The following is an 8,825-nucleotide window of genomic DNA, read 5'->3' as shown; positions in this document are numbered from 1 at the left end:
GAAGGATGTTCCTTTTGTTTTTGATGAGGATTGTGAGGAAGCCTTTGAAATACTGAAGAAGGCTTTGATAACCGCACCTATTGTTCAACCACCTGACTGGAACTTGCCCTTTGAAATCATGTGTGACACTAGTGATTATGTTGTTGGTGCTGTTCTAGGACAAAGAGTTGACAAGAAGTTGAATGTCATTCACTACGCTAGTAAAACTCTAGACAGTGCCCAAAGAAACTATGCCACTACGGAAAAGGAATTTTTAGTAGTCGTGTTTGCTTGTGAAAAGTTCAGATCTTACATAGTTGACTCTGAAGTCACTATTCACTCTGATCATGCTGCTATTAAGTACCCCATGGAGAAGAAGGACGCTAAGCCTAGGCTGATCAGATGGGTTCTCCTGCTACAGGAATTTGATTTGCACGTTGTTGACCGAAAGGGTGCTGATAACCCTGTAGCAGATAACTTGTCTAGGCTAGAGAATGTTCTTGATGACCCACTACCTACTGATGATAGCTTTCCTGATGAGCAATTAAATGTCATCCGCACTTCACTTAGTGCACCGTGGTATGCCGATTATGCAAACTATATCGTAGCCAAATACACACCACCCAGTTTCACCTATCACCAAAAGAAGAAATTCTTCTTTGATTTGAGACACTACTTTTGGGATGATCCTCACCTTTATAAGGAAGGAGTAGATGGTGTTATTAGACGTTGTGTGCCTGAACATGAACAGGGACAGATCCTGCAGAAGTGTCATTCCGAAGCCTACGGAGGACACCATGCTGGAGATAGAACTGCCCATAAGGTATTGCAATTAGGTTTCTATTGGCCCACTCTCTTCAAGGATGCCCGTAAGTTTGTCTTGTCTTGTGACGAATGCCAAAGAATAGGGAACATCACTAAGCGTCAGGAAATGCCTATGAACTATTCACTTGTCATTGAACCATTTGATGTCTGGGGCTTTGATTATATGGGACCCTTCCCGAGTTCCAATGGGTACACTCACATCTTAGTTGCTGTGGACTACGTTACTAAGTGGGTAGAAGTTATCCCCACTAAAAATGCTGATCACCACACCTCTATTAAGATGCTTAAAGAAGTCATATTCCCAAGATTTGGAGTCCCTAGATACTTGATGACTGATGGTGGCTCACACTTCATTCATGGTGTTTTCCGCAAGATGCTAGCTAAGTATGTTGTCAACCATAGAGTTGCATCTCCTTATCGTCCTCAGTCTAGTGGTCAAGTGGAGTTGAGTAATAGGGAGATCAAGTTGATCTTACAGAAGACCGTCAATAGATCTCGAAAGAACTGTCCAGGAAACTTGACGATGCACTATGGGCTTATACGACTGCCTATAAGAATCCCATGGACATGTCTCCGTATAAAATGGTTTACGGTTAGGCCTGTCATTTACCTCTTGAGATGGAACGCAAAGCTTATTGGGCAATCAAAGAGCTCAACTTTGATTTCAAACTTGCCAGTGAGAAGCGGTTGTTTGATATCATCTCGTTAGATGAATGGAGAGCCGAGGCATATGAGAATGCCAAGTTGTTCAAGGAAAAGGTTAAGAGATGGCACGACAAACGAATACAGAAACGGGAGTTCAATGTAGGTGATTATGTCTTGCTATACAATTCTCGTTTGAGATTCTTTGCAGGCAAGCTTATCTCTAAATGGGAAGGTCCCTATGTTATCGAGGAAGTATATCGTTCTGGTGGCATCAAAATCAATAACACGTGAGGAAATTTTCCTAGAGTGGTAAATGGGCAAAGAATCATGCATTACATCTCTAGTACTCCCATAAATGTTGAGACCAATATCATCAATGTCATAACTCCAGAGGAGTACATAAGGGATGTTTATCAGCGTGTTTCAGACCTTGAAAATGAAGATGTATCTGTTTCGGTAAGAAATTGGACTCCGATACTTTTCCAATAGGAAATTTCTTCCGTTTTGGAATTTTTGGAAAATTAGAAAAATAAAAAGCAGTCCGGAGAGCGAACGAGGCGGCCACAAGCCCTGCCACCGCCCCCTACCCCTCTTGTGGCGGAGGGCAAGCTTGTGGGCACCTCGTGTGCCTCCCGGACTCCGTTTTCTTGCGGAGGACTGCTTCTGGCCTAGAAAAAATCAATATATAGTCGCCCGAAGGTTTTGATCTCCGTATCGCGTAGTTTTCCTCTGTTTTCGTTTCGAGCTTGTTGTCTACCGCAGATTTAGAGCAAAGATGTCTCAGGAATCTGTTGGGGAGAATGATCTTCACCAAGTTCATGAGGAAGTAGATGTTGATCTGAAAAGAGTAGAAGTCACAGAAGCCAGGGACCAAGCTAAGGAGAAAACCCAAGCTAGGGAGGAAGTTCAACCTATGTTCAACATTGAAGACGTTGAAGGAGTAGATTTTCTCCAACCCTTCCTCCACGTGCTGTCTCCATCCTTGATTGAACTCTTGAGGTTTTGCGAAACAACTCGTTCTCGCAATATTTCTCTTTCTCGTGAAGTTGTTTTGCTGGAAAACCAAAGATTGATAGCTCTCTTGGAATCAAAGGCGACAACAACACCACCATCACCACCAAAGGAAGACAACTAAGCATTGGTATGGGCAATCCCCTTGTCTTCTGCCAAGCTTGGGGGAGTTCCCTAGTATCGTATCACATTTATATCTTTTGCTTTTACCTTTGTTTTAGTTCTTTTCTTTTTAGTTTTTATTTCTTCTTTTAGAGGAATAAGTCTTTAGTTTTTAGTTTGAGTCTTTTGCTTTTGTCTCTCCCCCGATGTATTCGAGCTTACGAGCTATATAATAAAGAGTGTCTTAGTCAAGGGCTTTGCTTTGTGCCATGATCAAAGAGTATGAAAAGAATGATAGCATCAAAGATCATGAGACGATCTTATGGAAAGTGATAACTTCACTTATTACACGTATCATGATTGAAACTTGTTGAGAATAAATCAACATAGACATTAGTCATTGTTGCAATTAATAAGAAGTAATAAGGAAAGAGAGGTTCACATATAAATTTATCATCTTAGACACTTTTTACAATTGTGAGCACTCACCAAACTATTACATGCCTAGGATTAGATGTTGGACAAGGAAGACAACATAATGAATTGTGTTTGCTTGGTTCCAAACAATGTTATATGATTAGAGATCCCTTAGCATGTGACGATTGCTTCCACCTCATATTAGCCAAAACTCCGGCACCAAGTAGAGATACTACTTGTGCATCCATAAACCTCCAACCAATTTTGGCATGAGAGTCCACCATACCTACCTATGGATTGAATAAGATCCTTCAAGTAAGTTGTCATCGGTGCAAGCAATAAAAAAATTGCTCTCTAATATGTATGATCTATTAGTGTGTGGAAAATAAGCTTTATACGAACCTGTGATGAGGAAGACATAAAAGCGATAGACTGCATAATAAAGTTCTTTATCACAGGAGGCAATATAAAGTGATGTTCCTCCGCACTAAGAGCACATGCATTCAAACCTCAAAAGCGCATGACAACCTCTGCTTCCCTCTGCAAAGGGCCTATCTTGTACCTTTACTTTTTACCCTTGTAAGAGTCATGGTGATCTTCACCAATTCCCTTTTTGCCTTTGTCTTGGCTACCGTCACGTGCTTGGGAAAGATCTATATTCATATATCAACTTGGAGTTGAGTACTCATGCTTTATTGTTGTTGACTTTATCCTTGAGGTAAACCGTTGGGAGGCAAAACTATAAGCCCCTATCTTTCTCTCTGTCATCAGTCAAAAGCAGCCGTCCGAGGTTTGACCTCGGACGGCTGCTTTTGACTGATGACGCCAGTGTGACGTCGCAGTGACGCAATAACGCTTTTCTGATTTTAATTAATTCTAGAAAATTCCTAAAACTTGTAAAAATCATAGAAATTAAAATATAACTCGGATGAAAATAATTTATATATGAAAAAGTATCAGAAAAATCCAAGGAATCTGATTATGGAATTTTCATGCATGTTTGAAAAAGTTAACAACACCAAATAGGAAAAATCATGAATAGGGTAAATTTAATATATAGTTTGGAGTTAGAAATTGATACTTATTTGATTTCCACTTCAATTGTTATGACCAAACATTGGTCAATGCAAATCAGTACCTCAAAATACTAACTCCATACATGTTGGAATAATTTGTTATGAGCATCAGGTCGAATCAATTATAAGGGTACTTGGAAAGATACCCGGCTTGAAGTGATGTTTGGATCCTAATTCAAACCAACTTCAACTTAACAAATGATAACCACATTAGCCCTGCCACCTTTCATTTCATGTCTTGAGCATGCATCATAGTGTTGCATTTCCGTGAAGTAATTGTTGTTATTTCTTGTTTGTCGGTGTTGTTCCCTCTCGGTAAACGATGTTTCCGACGATGTGATCGTTGACATTGATGAAGACCCATTGCTATCTTCAGACGTGTCAGGCAAGCAAACCCCCTTGAGCATATTGAAATAAACCCACTCTCTCGCTCCTGCTCTCTTTTACGGCATTAGGACAAACACGATTCAACTGTACATGTTATCGGTAGTTGAACCCATTCCTTTGCATGACCTGATTTTGTCACAGTAAATAGTGGAAACCACTTAGCATGAGTAGCAACTTCTTGAGCCTTGTTGTGCTTACTCATCCATGCTTGTTTACAATGCCTGTTATGCTTAGAGTCGTGTCGGGTCTGATCCATCTGGATGATGTATCAAAATGGTTGTGTTCATGTCCTACAGTGTGAGAGTAAAGGTGTGAATCTGATTTGGTAAAGGTAGCGATGAGAGGCCATGTAGGAGTACATGGCGGTTTGTCTCATTGGGACCGTCCTTAAGAACTGAGTTCTGTGTATGTTATCCAAGACAAGATACTACCATGCATTGGGCCCTGAAATATGACCCCGCTCGGCTTATTAATTTCCTAGATATTTGTCCAGGAGTTGCAATTAGTTTCTGGTGTTTGTAGGAAAAGTGTTGGCGACCGTGTTTAGCTCTGCCCGACAGGGTAGGCTTCACTACGGTAGATACACAGTGGCACGGTGTACCAAGTGGCACCCGGATGGTGGGCTTGGGAACCCTGCGCACATCGTTTGGGGCCGTAGAGGAAACCTCGGCCGGACTTCCTTGCGGGTTCAGTCTCAAATAGGCGATAAACCTGGACTAGGGTCTTGTGTGGTTAACGGTCGTGGCCGACACCCACGCCAGTGCTTCCGCTTCAAGGTTGTCGAGATGCATGACGTGCATAGGGTGCTAAGTGGTGGGAGCATGTGTGAAGAAGTATACCCCTGCAGGGTGATTCAATCTGTTCGAATAGCCGCGTCCTCGGTTATGGACTACTTGGAAACATTATGTGGTACATAGACAATTTAAATGGATACTCTAAAACGTGCAAGATAAGTGTGAGTGCTATGGAAGGCCTTCTCGTAGGGAGTTGAGAGTGGATCCATAGTGGTGTATTGAATTGGTGAATATGTGGACTCGTGTGCGCTATCCCACCTCAAAGAAAGAACTTGTAGTCGTAGTAAAGGTTAGCCAAGAGTCAAAGCTGGCTTGCTGGAATCATACCCACAATCCTTTCATTGAAACATGATGCATATGTAGATAGTTCTGATGTAAGACTTGCTGAGTACCTTTGTACTCACGGTTGCTTTATTTATGTTTTGCAGAGAAGACTTAGACTCATTAAAAGTTTCTACGCGATGTGTTCCATGTTGACCGGAATAGCTTGGGAATCCCAGACAGAGGTCTGGCTCCTTTGGTAGGGTCGTAGTAGCTTTTCAGGCTCGTCCAACCACTTTTAGTAGATGTCTGTACCCAGACATGATTTGCTTCCGCTTGTTGTCTGTATGACTTGAGTGTCGGGTCACGAGACCCCTGTTTGTAATATCATACTATGTTGACTCTTATGAGTCTTTAATAAATGCTTGAGTCATAGAGTTATGTTGTGATGCCATGTTGTATCTACAAATATCGTGCATAATGTGTGTATGTTTGAAATGCATTGTATGTGTGGGATTCGACACCTAGCTATTTGCCTTTAGTAGTACTCTTTACAGGGAAATGCCTCTTTGTGATTCCATCGAGCCTTGGTAGTTTGCTACTGCTCGGAACACATTGATTGACTGGCATGTATCCTTCTTTGCTGATGTGTCTGTTCCCTCGGGGAAATGTCACGTGGTGTAATGTAGTCCTTGTAGCTTGCTACGACTCATCTACACACGCTGATGACCGACACCTGCTTTGCTGGGTTATGTATGCCTGTCCCTGTACGAATGTACCGCTTGGGTTTATAACTAGTCATGTCGACCCGGGTTCTTTGTCGTTTGAACACTAGCAACATATTCATATACGTGAGCCAAAAGACGCAAACGGTCCCGGCCAAGGTAAGGTGGAGGCCGTGGAGTTTACCGTGCGTGAGGTCGCAAAGTGATGTGATGTGTTACAGGCTAGGTTCTTATGACTCAGGATCGGGGTCCTGACAGCTTTGGTATCAGAGCTTGACTGCCTGTAGGATAACCGAGCCAAACTGGTCGATGTTGTGTCTAGCAACTCTTTAGTTATATAAGGGAATTGTTTGTGGAAGGGAACGTAAGGCTCTTTTTACTCCTTTCCTTGTGTCATTCTTATTCTGAGTCACCCTCTTCTTTATTCTACGGGGTTTAAGAATTAGGCTTCTCATCTATTCATTAGGATGACGAGTTACTATGTTGGAGACTTATAGAAAGATTGTTGTCTTTCTGGATCAGTGTCTCCATAAGAATTCAATTGTTATGTTGTTAGTTTTCTTGCAGGTTGCCTCATAATTCATGCCCGTACAGCCGTTATGCTGTCCGAGTTTTCCAAAGATCCCAAATAGTCTGATGCGATTGCAAATTCCTTCCTCTTTTCCCAATGTCTTTTGGCCGGACAAAGCACACTAATAATTGTGTTGAGGTACTTTATTACCTCGATGTTTTGTTGAAGTATTAGGAAAACATGTTACTCCGAAAACTACCCAATAGTCCAGATGTGTGGTATGTCTTCCAGTGTGATAGTTCTGGCCATCATTTCTGAAAATATCTCGTGATGTTAAATAGCTTGTAGGTACTCTATTTCCGGGTTCCTGAATCCAATGATCATTCTGCTCATCTCTGTTGGTAGTGTTGCTAGTTCCTATATAATGATTAGTAACCTTGTTGTAGCTCCCAAGGTTCATGGTATATCATTCTTCCAACACCATGAATCATCTTTGGCATAAGTTCTCCGTGAATTAAGGATCATAACAGGAGTGCTCGTGATGAGTTCTCTACTTCATATTGTGATTCTGCCTACTCCGCCCTTCTGCATGGATTATCTGGAAGAATTATGTTGAACTCGTTCGACATGCTAATCCATGCATCCACAACTCAAGAAAATCATGTGCCCTTGAGCTCGCCCTATCTAGTTGTATTTTGACCTTCATCATTGAGAGTTTAGTGAAGAGTAGTTGTGCATTTTTGTTATCAATGTCTTTTACCCCTGTGGTCTGTCAAGTTGTTCTATTCTCGAATGACTGGGAGAAGCAAACTCCAGTACCTCATCCATTTCTTGGATTGGGTCAAAGTAATTGTAATCCGCAGATCAAAATGCCAATCTGGGTTTTGTTCTATTCTATCTTGGAGTATTATCTTCTTTTGTCAAGAATATTATGAGAATTGCACCATCTCTTATGAGCTCTTGATGTAGTGATATTTCTCGCTATCATTATTCATCCCTCGGTTTCCGTGTTGGTTGTAACTGGAATATCGACAAGTGAACCATGATGTGTGAAATCAATACTTCTAGCAATGTTATTGCTTGGTAGCTAATGGACAATAATTTCACAATTATGGTGATGGTGATTGAATCGTCATCCTAAGATTGACCGTGCTACCTAGTCCATGGTTCATGGAGCACTTTTCGATCAATGAGTTAGGATTTTTGTCAATCCCTCTCTCTATTGATCACATCATCTTGCCCTGAAAAGCGAGATTGTTCCCGAGCTTAATAATATATCGGTGGTTCGTGATTTTCCGAATATCTTCTCGGAAGTATTACCAGGTTGTTTCCTGACTGTTATGATAGAGCTCGTGATCAAGTTGGCCTTTCTATAAACCAACCCCTTCTCCAAGAATCCGTGTTGGATACCCCTAGCTAGTTGGTTAAGCTAAACAACAACTTGGAGAGTTGGAAGATAAAATATTCGCCTAAACTCAGCTCAATTAAAAGGGATATCTTTCTATTGTGTGAGTCTGGAGAAAGATGATATTTTCATCGGTTGATTCATGTGATCAATTATTGCATATATTATCTTGTCCAATTTTGATTTGAGTATGGGCTGTTGTCAAATCAAACTCAGAGCAAAAGATTTTCGTAGCAGTGTCCTACTCAGAGTTTTCCTTGAGCCTACACCATTATATAGTTTTTGGTGTGACCAATGCTATTATCTTGCTCACATAGTTGTGGAAATCCATTTATATGGGTATCTTGATGAATTGTTGTTGAGCCCATCGGCAACATTTTAATTTGTTCCATGATCTGTGTTGGACATCAAGCTAGTGCTGGAAACTTTGTAGACATTGTCTTCGTGTCTCGAACACGAGGTATATTTTAGGTGTAAGAAGTGAATTCCTCTAATTCATGTGCATCTGATGCAAGTTGTCGCCGTGAATTCGAGAAAAGTTAATTTGTTTTCTTCGGAATCATCTCAAGTCTGTCATGCACGTGCGAAGTATTCTATCGTCTGAGAGATTAGCTACCTCCATTCCATATGTATCTCCTAGCACACCAAGCCACTGATTGATTTGTTCAAGGGAAAGAAGTTAAGTGC

The sequence above is a fragment of the Hordeum vulgare genome, chromosome 4H (assembly GCF_904849725.1).
Source record: "Hordeum vulgare subsp. vulgare chromosome 4H, MorexV3_pseudomolecules_assembly, whole genome shotgun sequence".
Taxonomy (NCBI): domain Eukaryota; kingdom Viridiplantae; phylum Streptophyta; class Magnoliopsida; order Poales; family Poaceae; genus Hordeum; species Hordeum vulgare.
The sequence above is the reverse complement of the archived record's forward strand: the minus strand, read 5'-3'. Positions refer to the sequence as shown.